The sequence below is a fragment of the Sus scrofa genome, chromosome 15 (assembly GCF_000003025.6).
Source record: "Sus scrofa isolate TJ Tabasco breed Duroc chromosome 15, Sscrofa11.1, whole genome shotgun sequence".
Lineage (NCBI taxonomy): Eukaryota > Metazoa > Chordata > Mammalia > Artiodactyla > Suidae > Sus > Sus scrofa.
In genome coordinates, this window is record NC_010457.5 from 83,009,662 (window position 1) to 83,024,293 (window position 14,632).

A 14,632-nucleotide genomic window follows, 5' to 3' on the forward strand; every position below is an offset into this window, starting at 1 on the left:
TCTCGCCCTGGCTCCCCTCCGTGGCTGGGGCCAGTGGGACTTGCCGGGGGAATGTGGACCGCGCGGGGAGCTTGTGCTCGCGGTCACCCGGAACGCCCTCTGCTTACTCCCACGCGTTGTATTCCTGCCAGGCTCAAGTCGCCGAGGGCCAACTGAGAAGTCTCTTGGTCGAGAGTAGTCGATGTCGCCCACTCAGAGCTTTCTTTTTCCACCAGAAAAAGGCGCACACACCACACTACAGATGGCGTGGTGTAACACTGTGCAAATACTACAACGTGCCGTGATCTTCACAAGCTTTCTTTTCACGTATTCACGATACAATTGTTAAAATAAAAATTCAAAAGGCCAAGTTATAAACTATTTGTCTAGTGTGGACCTGTTCTGTGAAAACATGTACCTCAGGGGGGAAAAAAAAAAGTCGTTCCTCGAGATATTAATAGTTGTAAGATCATGAGTGGTTTTTATCTTTCTCGTTGTTACTTTAAGTTATAAATCTACAATGACTATGTATTGCAGTCCACATTAAAAACAATTATTTAAAATTAATCATTGCCCTGAGAAAACTTCAAGTACTTGAAAACAGGAATGTTGTGAAATTATGATTTAAAAGAGAATAGATAAGTGGTTTGGGTTTTTTTTTTTTTTTTCTCTTATGCATTAACAATCTTTCTAACTCTTTAACAAGCCTGATTTTCAATTTCTAACTTCTTGGAGTTATACAAAACCAGGTGAAATAGACAGTGCCTCTCAGTGGTTTTACTATTTCATTCAAAAACCTGACGCCAAAAAGAAAGAAAAACAGAAAAGCCTGACTATAGAAGACCAACGCCCAAATCGCTGCAAAGAACTTACTCTTGGTTGCATAATTTGACACTCCCAGGATTTATCTGTAAATTTATATGTTCAAATATTCCTTGAAGTAGGTGAAGCCTAAATTAATTGCTTGTAATTGAAGTAAGCTTCTTCAACTTGAATTAAACTCTTTCAGCTGTTATGTGAAAAGCCTGCAAACTGATCTGACACTAACAACAGCTCAGAAGAAATGATTTACAGTGAACCTGACAGGAAACATACAGAGACATAATCAAATGACGTTTCTGCGTCAAAGAAGGGCACAAGAGTATATTGTTAACAATTCAAGTTACTTATTAAAACTAGTACATCCGAGAAGGTAGACAATAAGTCCAGGAGGTAGGGGATACCAAGCTTACATACGACATGGTTGCTGCCTTCCAGGAGTTCATAAAGTGCTTGGTATTTCCTTGTTAAGCAACACATTTCCAATGAGTTTAAACTGAATGAAATAACCTTTACTTTTGCAAACTGCAATTGCTGGGAGTATATTATTTCAGGCACCTGCAGAGTACATATTTTCAAAGGGAGGAGAACAATATGATAAGAGTCCGAATGTGTTTAAGCAAAACAAACAGCTAAGGAAAGGATGTTTGGCACTGAATGGTGCTTCACAAGAACAGAGAACACCAATCTCAGATCATCCATGTTAAGGAGGTTCCTGGTCTTTGCAGAACTATGAAGCAAGAGCACGTTCATGTGAGAACCTAGGCCTGGCCCTCTAAACTTACATATTGTGCTATGGGGGCACAGCTACTATGCATTGAAAACCTGCAGGAGAATGCTGGTTTTTCCTTCCTGTCTTGGTGCCATCAGAGTCCTTTTACTGCCAAGCTCTCCTTGCTTTTTTCCCCCAGTTGGTTTCACATTCTATTAACCCTTCCATTGATGTCTGAACTCTTTGCCATCTTTGGAAAGAGAACCCCCCCCCATGTATTCTTGAAGCATGTCAGAATTATAATGTGCTCCAGAGTTCTCATAAAAAACAAGCATCATCAGGTAAGCCTTCTAAGTATACGAAGTTTGGATAGTGATGATGCAATGACATATTTATTTCACCTTCTTCTCTGTGTTCTAATCTGCCAAATGTGCAAGGCCCAAGAAAGTACCTACTATTTCAAAACCCTTCAGCACCTTGAGGACTCTTGCCTCTTCTTTTCACTTCCCCTTAACTGTAGTCCATGTTTGAGCCAGAAAATATCCAAACTCCCTTGGAATTCTTGTTGAAATTCTAAATTTGCCCAGCTTACAGCTGGAGTATATCTGGTAGCTCGTTTCCACAGATGGTACCCAGTGAATCGCCCCTCCTGATATTGATGTGCTTGTTTGGTCCCCCCACATTGCATCAAGGCTGGCCCTGCTTTAATTACAGAAGGAGGCCAGAAGTGACACTGTGGCCAGTCTCCACCTAAGCTTCAGAAGGGCCTGACAACTTTTAATTTTACACTCTTAGAAGTCAACCATCATGTAAGAAGTCTGACCACATTTTTAAGAAGAGAAGCCATGGAAGAAAGCCCAGAGGGCTGAGACTCCAAGTGGAGAGTGGCTAAGTGAACCAAGGCACCAGACATAGGAGCCAAGAAACCAGCTTGGATCTTCTAGCCAACTAGCCAAACTCCAGAGGACTCCAGCCCCAGCTGCAGCCATATATGAGACTCCAAGCAAGACCAGCAGAAGACCTCCTGGCTGAGTCCTCGCTGCCAAGAATTGAGAGAAATTATAATAAACTGTTTTTAGCCACTACATTTTGGGATGGTCTGTTTTACAGCAATGGATAACTGAAACAGCCTATATTAAATACCAAAGGCAAGGTGTCTTCTGGCTGCTTTTTGTTCATTAACCATTATTAGGAGCACAAATGAGAGCATTTTGCTGTTTAATTAAATTCTCAAACCCTCTGGAGCAAATTGACCTTCCTATGAATGAAGGTGGTATCTTTCCTATAATACAGACTTGTTGCTAATACACTTAGGGAATACAGACATTTTATCAACTAAGTAGGTAAATGTATACAGAGATTTTTGGTCCTGACATGACCCCTTTTATACCAGTAATGTAAGATACTTGATGAATGTCTGCTGGGGGAATTTTTTTTTCTTTTTTTTTTCTTTTTTTTTTGTTGTTGTTGTTGCTATTTCTTGGGCCGCTCCCTCGGCATATGGAGGTTCCCAGGCTAGGGGTCGAATCGGAGCTGTAGCCACCGGCCTACGCCAGAGCCACAGCAACGCGGGATCCGAGCCGCGTCTGCAACCTACACCACAGCTCACGGCAACGCCGGATCGTTAACCCACTGAGCAAGGGCAGGGACCGAACCCGCAACCTCATGGTTCCTAGTCGGATTCGTTAACCACTGCGCCAGGACGGGAACTCCTGCTGGGGGAATTTAAACTTCAAGAGCAGCATGCTCAGCTGATAAACTCCAGTAAAGCAGTGTTCAAAATAATTGGCATATTAATTTCAAAACACATCCACAACCTTGGTTCCTTGGTGTGCACACCTCACTATGCAAACTACTGATACAAAGAGCTGTATATCACCAAAGCCAGTTTTAACTTCGATAGTTTCCTGCTCATAATAGAAACTATGCTGTATAGGAACTGCAGTGCAGTGGGTAAAGAGAAAAACCCAAAGTTTAAGAGTGCTTTTGAAATTTATATTTTGATGCCTACATGAAAATGTATGCATAGGAAAAAAAAGGCTGAACATACATGCTCCAAATGTTAACCGCAATTATTCTAATTAGATTACTGATGATTTTATTTTTCTCATTTTTGCCTGCCTGTATTTTCCTAAATAAATATATATTACTTTTATAATAATAAGCAAAAAAAAAAGTGGCAGTAGGGTATAAGGGCAAGGGAGGAACACCTGCTTTTCTCCCAAGATACTTGGGTCCATTTCATTTTCTTTTTTTTTAACTTTATTTTTTTATTATTGTTATTTTTTGTCTTTTTATCTTTTCTAGGGCTGCACTTGTGGCATATGGAGGTAACCAGGCTAGGAGTCCAGTCGGAGCTGTAGCTATCTGGCCTACACCAGAGCCCCAGCAATGTGGGATCTGAGCCGCGTCTGCAACCTACACCACAGCTCATAGCAACACCGGATCCTTAAACCACTGAGCGAAGCCAGGGATCAAACCTGCAATCTCATGGTTCCTAGTCGAATTCGTTTCTGCTGTGCCATGATGGGAACTCCTGACCACGTCTTTAAGTGTGGTTGTGGTAAGGGTCTAAAGATCCTTTGCTCTTTCAATCTACCGCTATATTTTCAAAGTTTCACTCAGGAGGATAAGTGCCCCCAGACAAAGAATTTTATGAGTACGCAGGGTGGAGACTAAGAATGGTAACTTCCGGAGTTCCCATCATGGCTCAGTGGTTAATGAATCTGACTAGTATCCATGAGGACGATGGTTCAATCCCTGGCCTTGCTCAGTGGTAAGGATCTGGCGTTGCTGTGAGCTGTGGTGTAGGTTGCAGATGCAGCTCAGATCCTGCATTGCTGTGGCTGTGGCGTAGGCTGGCAGCCATAGCTCCCATTTGACCTCTAGCTTAGGAATCTCCATATGCTGCAGGTGTGGCCCTAAAAAGACAAAAAAAAAGAAAAAGAAAAAAGAATGGTAACTTCCAAGTGTTATGCAAAGTTGTATATACATAATATTGCTGTATAGGAAAAGAGTACGGAGAAACACATACCTAGCGCTATGTCTACAAGACTAATTACCAAATTTTCACTTTCACCTTTGTACTTTGATGCATTGTTCAAATTTTTACAGTATGCATTGTTAGAATTAGGGGGGAATCCACTAAACTGTTTTCTTTCTTTCTTCTTTATTTAAGGGCTGCACCTGCAGCTATGGAAGTTCCCAGGCTAGAGGTCAATCAGAGCCACAGCTGCTGGCCACAGCCACAGCAACTCAAGGTTCAAGCTGAATCTGAGAACAACACTGCAGCTTGCAGCAATGCTGGATCCTTAACCCACTGAGCAAGGCCAGGGATCAAACCTGCATCCTCATGGATGCTTGGTCAGGTTCATAACCCACTGAGCCACAGCAGGAACTCCCTCCACTAAACTGTTTTCATTTGGGACAAACAAAAAGCAAAATGCAATGATGGAAGAGAGCACAGCATCACTCTTGGACAGGCCTTGCAAAGTCTTTAACACTCAGAGGCGGCAATGGGAAAAAAGGAAGATTTGCCAACATATCTGTCTTCTGGTACAGACTCTCACTTTGACTGTTGAGTAATACTAGAATTAAAAGAACTCTTAGAGATCTTCTGGTTGAAAGATCCCAAGTAAGTTTTAATTTGCTTGCTAATTCCAACTGACTGGTAGTGGCTGCCTACAATGCTTTACTGAAAAGAATTCAGAAGCAGCTTCCTAGTATGGCAGAAAAATTTCAGTGATAGATTAACGGTGTCTGCCATGGGCACAGACAGATAGGAGTGATTACACATATCAGGTGTTTTCCCTCCCCAACCCAGTCTAACTCTTTTACATTTGAGGAAACTGAGGGTATGAAGTGGTTACCAGTGATCACAGAACTAGCTACTGGTAGTTCTCTAGCACAGCCAGGAGTAGAATAACATTTCCTGATTCTGGTATTAGGTTCTTCCTGGACAGCAAATTGATTTGAACTCTTAGAGGCAAACCTAGCACTGGGCCAGACCTAAAGTATCAGGTGTAAATTTTATTTATATGTTAGCACCTTTTTTTTGGAAGGAGGTTAATAACCCAGTCTACTCATGATAATTATTCCATATATTTTATAAACCATTCCTTACAAGTCACGGTGATGTGATTAGGCCCAATATTATAAATCAAAAGGCTGCAAAACAATGAAATGCATTGCTCAAAGCTCAAGAAAATTATTTCACCTGAAACTGGCTGGATCTAAAGCCCAGACTCCGTCCACTCCAGGTCAAGTCTCTGCAGAGTCCCTTGGCTGTGCTGTATTTACTGAGAGTACTCACAGAAGAGCTCCCTGAAGATTACATTTTTCCACATTTCGTTTAATTAATTCCCCACAGACAGCATGATAAAGTATTTTTCACTAGAGAGGAAACTTGCAAACAAATATGAGAACAGGATTTCCACATTTAAGAACCTCAAAGTGAAGGGTAAAGAGAAATTAAATGTGCTATTTGCAACTTCAGCCTCTCTGTGTAACAAGGCTTCTATGCTTCTGTTTTATTTATTTATTTACTTATTTATTTTGTCTTTTTTGCCTTTTCTAGGGCTGCTCCCGTGACATATGGAGGTTCCCAGGCTAGGGGTCTAATCAGAGCTGTAGACGCCAGCTACGCCACAGCCACGGCAACGTAGGATCCGAGCTGCATCTACGACCTACATTACAGCTCATGGCAATGCTGGATCCTTAACCCACTGAGTAAGGCCAGGGATCAAACATGCAACCTCATGGTTCCTGGTCAGATTCGTTAACCACTGCGCCATGACAGGAACTCTATACTTCTGTTTTAATGGAAAGGTCTAAGAACGAGGTATAAAATGTACTGACAAGACTATAAGCTATTGTAACCCTTGTACTTCTTCCAATAAATTAAATTTCTCTGGTTATATGCTTCTAAAAAGCCTAATATGCAGGTAACTTTAATGCCAGTTTGGAGCCCTCTCTCCAGGTAAGATTCAGGTACCAGTTCATCACATTTTCTTTCTCCTGATGAAAAATAGAGGATTTCGATCTTTGGAGTTTATAAACTTTTAAAAGTCTGGAATGGCAAATGTACGAAATCATTTGCCTTGAGTTTTGACTATGGGCCATGCACTTTATATGGATGTTTCCACTTAATCCTCTCAGAAAACCAGTGGCATAGGTATATTATTAACTCCTTTAGAAACAAGGAAAATGAGGCTTAGAGAGGCTAATTTTATCTATCGTCAAGCAGTTAGCAAGGAGCTGAGTGGGTCACTCTGGCTCTAAAGTTCTTAAGCATGAAGATGTGTTGCCTCCCATGGATGTTAAAAAAAAAAATGGCAAGAATTAATTAAGAAATGTTTTCTGAAATGTTTGGCCAAAAGTTATCCAGGTAATAAAAATAACAATTGATAAGGGATTCCATGCTGGGGGTTTAAGGGGAGACCAAGATGAGTTAAACTTGGATTCTGGGCAACGCTGAAACTTCAGTCCAGGAACTGGGGGTTTTCAGCTTCTCCACTGTGGCGCGGCGACTGGTAAGAGATGGAGACAGGCGCCGTGGGGGGAAGGTGTTCGGAAGGGTCCCAGAGGCGGCAAGACTTGGGTGAAGCAGAGAGGCCGCAGCTGTGCCAGGAAGCAGACAGCTCTCCCAAACACTCCTACGGGTTAGATCTCTGGCTGGTCATCCTCTTCCACTGGTGGTGTTGTTTTCGTGCATTTTTTGCCATGCTAGTTTTCCTGATATCTAAGTAAAGAATTTTGGCTCCTGTAGTGGATCCTGAAAGTGACGACAGACTTCATCAACAAAGAAGACAAAATTGTGCAACGGAAGAAATTCAAATTCTAAGGGACTTTCCTTTCAGGTCACACAGTCGGTTATTCTTTGGCGGCACTATATTAAATGGGTAATGATCTCATCCATTCAGAGCTGTTCTTTTTTTTTTTTTTTTTTTTTTGTCTTTTTTTTTGCTAATTCTTGGGCCGCTCTCGCAGCATATGGAGGTTCCCAGGCTAGGGGTCTAATCGGAGCCGTAGCCGCCAGCCTACGCCAGAGCCACAGCAAGGTGGGATCCGAGCCGCGTCTGCAGCCTACACCACAGCTCACGGCAACACCTGATCGTTAACCCACTGAGCAAGGGCAGGGACCGAACCCGCAACCTCTGGTTCCTAGTCGGATTCGTTAACCACTGCGCCACGATGGGAACTCCCAGAGCTGTTCTTAAAAGTAGACTCTGATTCATGTTTAAAAAGTTTTTTCAAATATCTGATAGCTTTACAGAGGCTGAGTATAAAAGTATTTATACATGAAGGTTCATTGTACTCATTAGGAAATATATTATTTTTTTTTTTTAACATTTTAAGGGTTGGCCAGGATTTAAATTAAGTGGACCTTTGTTATGGATGCTACTTAGAGCAAGTATATAATATCCAGTAATGGAAAGCTAGAGTGCATGTCCTCTTACCTGGATGCTTCGCCTCATTTCCTTTTAAGCTTTTGTGTGTTTCAATCCTTATTTTTTTTTTTTATTATTGTGGCTGCATTAAGAATGCTTGTGGCCAAAACATGTTTTTACTAATGTCTGTAACTTTAGCAAAACTAGCATATTTACTCATTCAACAGATATGTGAGCAGATATTCGGACCAGGTACAACAGTAAACAGAATAGACAAGAAATTTTTGCTTTCATGGAGCTTACATTCTGATTTTTTATCTAAATTTGTTAATATGTTAAGTGTTATTCTAGGAGTGATCAGCTAGTGTTTAATCAGAAAGATCACACTCCCAAAGCAGCTACTCTAAGTCTTTAGAATCTATCCCTATTATATAACAATGTTAGAAATGGGCTGTCCTTGAAATTGGTGACATACTATATATTGGAATTGCTTAAATATTTTGGGGATATTCCCCTCCCTCAGAAACAGGACATAGATCGGATAAACTCTACATCTTCTCCTTTTATTTTTATGTATTTATTTATTTATTTATTTTTAGGGCCGTGCCTGCGCCATATGGAGGTTCCCAGCCTAGAGGTTGAATTGAAGCTACAGGTGCCAGCCTACACCACAGCTCACAGCAACGCTGGATCCTTAGCCCACTGAGCAAGGCCAGGGATCAGATTGGAGTCCTCATGGATACTAGTCGGATTTCGTTTTCACTGAGCCACTAAAGGAACTCCATGCTCTACTTTTTATTTTTATTTATTTATTAATTTGGTCTTTTTGTCTTTTAGGGCCGAACCAGCAGCATATAGAGGTTCCCAGGACAGGGGTCTAATCGGAGCTATAGCTGCCGGCCTATGCCAGAGCCACAGTAATGCCAGATCCTGGCTGTGTCTGCAACCTATACCACAACTCATGGCAACACCGGATCCTTAACCCACTGAGCAAGGCCAGGGATTGAACCCACGTCCTCCTGGATGCTAATCAGGTTCTTCGTTAACGACTGAGACACAATGGGAACTCATATTCTCTACTTTTTAGAATGGCATTTAGGTTAGCATGAAAGCTGAAATGATTTTGGAGGATTTTAGCCTAATGCCAACTATAAGTTTAATAATTATGCCTTCAGAGTATTGTTGCATCTGTCTGAAGAAACCTTTTACGCAAAAATTGAAGCATCAAGAGAAAACAGAACTGGGATTTCACTGAGGATACCAAGAAGATTGTATTCTGTTTGGTAATACTTTTGGCCAATAAATTGTTTATTTTTGTGCTCCTTGCTAATACTTTTGTCCAATAAATGTTTATTGTACAGGCAAAATAAATAAATGAACAAACAAACTTGGATTCTTACAGTCCTTATAGTTCAGTAGTAAATCACTACAACTGACCATAGCCAGGAAGTGGTGAATGCCACAGAAGAGGCAGGCAATCAATCTACCCAACCTAATGACAGGGTCACAGCTTTCTCTTCATTCTTCAGAAAAATCAACAATGTTTTTTTGTAAAACAGCTTTATTGAGATATAATTAACATACAATAAGTGGCACATATGTAAAGTCTGCAGTCAGATAAGTTTTGATATACATGTGTGAAGCCATAAACATAATCAAGATAATGAATGACCTATCATTCCCCCAAATTTGCTTGTGCCTCATTTGACTCCTGCTTCTCCTTGTCCCTATCCCATCCCCAGGCAACCACCGATCTACTTTCTGTAACTATTAATTAATTTGCAAATTCTAGATAATTATAAATGGAATCATACAATATGTACTCTTGTTTTACCTGGTTTCTTTCCTTCTGCATAATTGAAATTCATATATATTGTTGCATGTATCAATACTTAATTCCTTTTTATTGTAGAGTAGTATTCCTTTTTGGGATATATCACAATTGATTTATCGATTCACATGTTGTTAGACATTTGGTTGTTTCCATTTTTTAAGTTGCTACACATTCATGTAGAGGTCTTTTTTTTTTTTTTTTTTTTTTTTGCTTTTTAGGGCTATACCTGAGGCATATGGAGGTTCCCAGGCTAGGGGTCAAATCAGAGCTGTAGGAGTTCCTATTGCGGCCCAGTGGAAATGAAGCTGACTGGTGTCCATGAGGACGCAGGTTGATCCCTGGCCTTGCTCAGTGAGTTTAGGATCCGGCATTGCTGTGAACTGTGGTGTAGATTGCGGATGCAGTTCAGATCCTGCATTGCTGTGGCTGTGGCGTAGGCTGGCAGCTGTAGCTCCAATGAGACCCCTACCCTGGGAACCTCCATATGCTGTGGGTGTGGCCCTAAAAAGCAAAAAAAAAAAAAAGAAAAAAAATATCGGACCTGTAGCTCTCAGCCTACACCACAGCCACAGCAATGCTAGATCCTTCACCCACTGAGCAAGGTCAGGGATCGAACCTATATCCTCATGGATCCTAATCAGGTTTGTTAACTGCTGAGCCATGAGGGAACTCCTCATGTAGAAGTCTTTTTAAGGATATACATTTCATTCCTTTTGGGTAAATACCTAGGAGTAGAATGGCTGGTCATATAAGGTATATGATTAACTTTATGAGAATCTGCTAGACCTTTCTCTAAGTGTTTATACTATTTTACATTCCCACAGGCAACCTATTAAGAGTCTCAGTTCCTCCACACCCTTTCTAAGACTACTTGATATAGTCATCCTACTGTATGTGTGTGTGTGTGTATATATATATATATATATATGTCTCACTGTCATTTTAATTTGCATTTAATTCATATATATCACTGTCGTTTTAATTTGCATTTAATTCGCACCCCCTAATGATTAAAGATGCTGACTATCTTTTCATGGCACAGCAATTTTAAGGTGTAATATAATGCTTTTATTTGTTGATTGAGAAGAAGGAATATGTCCCTACAATGTGCTTCAGTGTTAGAAACTTTGCTGTTACCTAAATCAAAGAATAGTTATGGTAAGAAAATATCATTAACTATTGATTTAAATGACATTAAAAATCCAGAATATATAAAATATGCACACTGGTGCAAATTTGAGTTTAAAAAAAAGAAACTATGGAATACTAAGATTTCAATTGCTACCTCAGAATTTCTTTCACTCACCAAGCACTTATGGACCCACTTCTGTTTCCTGAATTGCACTGAGAAAAAGTATTATCTGTTTCTTTTTCTTCCTTGGCTCTTCTCCTTTTGAAACTCTATCATGAATAGTTTTAAACAAATTGGTTAAAATCATCTACTATCTACCCTGAAAAGGCATTGCAGTTTTATTTTTTAAAAGGGGTCCTAAACCCCTAATAAACAGATATTTTGTGACAACACTGATTTATAAAATAGAGGAAGTTTCTTCTGTACACTATAGACTTCTCCTTAAAGGAACATCATGGAAACATTTTTGGCTAAAGTTTGCCCATTCCAGTTTCTTGAGGAAGTTAAGTACTGTATTGTCAGCAGCAAGAAATATGCTGTCAATTTCAGCTGTCTACTCCAGGGGGAAGGTCATATAATACCAACATTTGATCTTCTTATAATCAATTTGATTTAATAAAAAATCATTGTGTGTACTGTGTGAGGTGCCCCATGTAAGACTTGAGTCTACTGAGTACATACTATGTATGAGGTTTTACTTACAAACACCTTATATGTGTTATTGCCAATCTTTACAATAGTCTTTTTATAAGCGATAAACTGAGCTCAGTCTGATAGAATAACTTGGCCAAGTCACATGGTTCCATGATTCAGTAACTTGGCTAAGTTTCCATGGCAGACAGAGTTCAGGTGAAATCCTAGGTTTAACATATTCCAAATCCTTTGTTCTTTTCACTGAGCCAAGCTAGTCCCAAGATACGACCAAATGCTTTGTAAATGATTAAACAATGTAGGCTCTGTGATCTATACTATAATTTTTGCCACAAACCTCATTTGAATGTATGACATACTCTGAAGGATGGGCCATAATCTTTTTATGCTATTTGGACATAATAAAGCTATGCCATAATTTTCACACTGAACTTCAATTTAAGATTTCCAAGAGTTCCTTGGGGGCTCAGTGGGTTAAGGATCTGGTACTGTCACTGCAGCAGCTTGGGTTACAGTTTGGGTGGCGCAGGTTAGATCACTGGCCCAGAACTTCGACATGCTGCAAGCATGGCCAAAGGAAAAAAAAAAAAAAAAAAAAAGATTTCCATGCATTTGTTTTTCTTTCTTGATTGCCACTTATCAACTCTCTACTATTGATCTAAATCTGTAAATACATAAAAAAAGAAATTATAGGGACCCCTAGAAATCTGTACCTGATTTGAAGAATATCATTCTAAGGAACACAATTCAGATTTTATGGTCTGACTTCATGGTCCAAGGTCTTTAAAGTCAGCTGTAAGTCAGTGCCATATTCTATTATGGGACTTGATCAAAATTACCTTTTTTATTAGAGGTCACCTTCACAACTGCAATAGTCTATACCCTGTTCTGAGTGACCTATGCACTGATCACTCACTATATAGTGAATGTCTTCCTTCTCTGAAGGCTTAAGTTCGGGAGTGTGGGCATGAGGAAGAGATTGTCATCAATGTGGCTAAAAGAAGAAATATCAGATACTTCTTAATAAATGTAATATATAAAAATATTATAGAATCTTTAAAGGTATAGCAGATTTGATATGGGTATTCAAAAGATGTAGAGCAAAGCAGTTCAAATAAATGAGTGGCTGTAGGAAAGTTCTAGGAAAAAAGGTAAAGGCATACAATGAGGAAAACGTTACTTTATTTAAACATTGATCATTTTAATGCAGAGTATTGTAATGACCAAAAGTAATAATGACGCAGTGTCATTTCATGGTATTAAGGCATTAATACTGGCATTAAGGTACTCAGAAGTACATTGTGTTTACCATTAGAGAGTGTTTTTCTCTAAGAAATACTCTATGAGGCAGTGAGGATTTAACAATCAAATAAAAATCATGTACTCTTTTTTTAAATTGCAGTTGATCTTATATAACTATATTATGTAAGTTACAGGTATACAATATAGCAATTCTCATTTTTTTTATGGCTGCTCCCATGGCATACAGAAGTTTCTGGGCCAGGGACTGAATCCAAACTGCAGCTGTGACCTATACCACAGCTGTGGCAATGCCAGATCCTTTAACTCACTGCACTGGGCTGGGGGTCGAACCAGAACCTCCAGAGCAACCCAAGAAGCTGAAGTCAGATTCTATTTTTTTTTTTTTTTTAGGGATGCACCTGTGTATTATGGAAGTTCTTAGGCTGGGGTTGAATGAGAGCTGTAGCCACTGGCCTACACCACAGCCACAGCAATGCCAGATCCGAACTGCATCTGTGACCTACACCACAGCTATGGCCATGTCGATTCCTTAATCCAGCAAAGCCAGGATCGAACTTGGGTGGGTCCTCATGGATGCTAGTCAGGTTCATTTCAGCTGAGCCACCATGGGTACTCCCTACAATCAGATTCTTGACCCACTTTTCCACAGCAGGAACTCTTTTTTTTATTTATTTTTTTTTTTTTTGCTTTTTAGGGCTGCACCTGAGGCGTATGGAGGTTCCCAGGCTAGGGTTGAATTAGAGCTACAGCTGCTGGCCTATACCACAGCCACAGCAATGCAGGATCCAAGCCATGTCTATAACCTACACCACAGCTCACTGCAACACCAGATCCTTAATCCACTGAGCAAGGCCAGGGATGGAACCTGCAACCTCATGGTTCCTAGTTGGATCTGTTTCCACTGTGCCACAACGGGGGAACTCCCAAGAACTCTTTTTTTATGATAGTGATTCACAATTTTTAAAGATTATATTCCACATAAAGTATTGGCTAAATTCCTTATGTTGTCCAATACATCCTGTAGCTTACTTTATAGATAATTGTACTTCTTAATTCCCTACCCCCATCTTACCACTTCCCTCTTCCTCTCCCTACTGGTAACCACTATTTTTTTTTTTTTTTTGTCTATATCTGTGAGTCTGCTTTTTTTATATATTCACTAGTTTGTTGTATTTTTTAGATTCTACAGATAAGTGATATAATACCCTTCAAGTCCATCCATATTGCTGCAAATGGCATTATTTCATTCTTTTTTTTTTTTTTTTGGCCGTGCCTATGACACATGGAATTCCCTGGGCCAAGGATCAAACCTACACCACAGCAGCGATCTGAGCTCCTGCAGTGACAACACCGGATCCCCAACCTGCTGTGCCATAAGGAAACTCCTATTTCACTCTTTTTTGTGGCTAAGTAGTACATATATATATATATATATATATATACACACACATACACCACATCTCCTCGGACAGTTATATGTTTTTAAAGTGTTAGTACAAGTTACAATTTCTCTAGCCTGTATTTTGACAAATCTTGGTGAGTACTATCACACAGAGTATATAACTACTAGAGACAGATAGGTCTGGGAGCATTTACTTACTAGCAGTGTGATCTTGGGAAAGTTGATTTATCTCGCTGAATCCATTTCCTTACCTGTGAAATGAAGTTTGTTGTGAGGTTAATTGGCAGTGTATATAAAGTTACTTGTGAAGACGAAGGAGTTAGATCCTCTGAAATGATAACCTCAGACCAAAAAATTATGATGTGAAAAGAACTGAAGTAATAATAGACCACTGCCAATTCATAAATATTAACTATTTAGTTCTCTTCATAAATGCTCAATATTTGGCAGA

At 39.8% G+C, this 14,632-nt stretch overlaps 1 protein-coding gene across 2 annotated transcripts in view; it reads right to left on the bottom strand.

Moving 5' to 3' along the window:
• Positions 1-14,632, bottom strand: part of NFE2L2 (nuclear factor, erythroid 2 like 2) — a 178,701-nt gene that overhangs the window by 42,177 nt on the left and 121,892 nt on the right. Inside the window, exon 6 of one of the 2 annotated variants that reach the window (XM_021075130.1) lies at positions 14,380-14,432. The exons of the other annotated variant lie outside the window; for it this stretch is intronic. The gene's annotated coding sequence lies outside the window, so the exon portion shown is untranslated. The remainder of the gene's footprint in view (positions 1-14,379; positions 14,433-14,632) is intronic. 2 annotated transcript variants of the gene reach the window in all.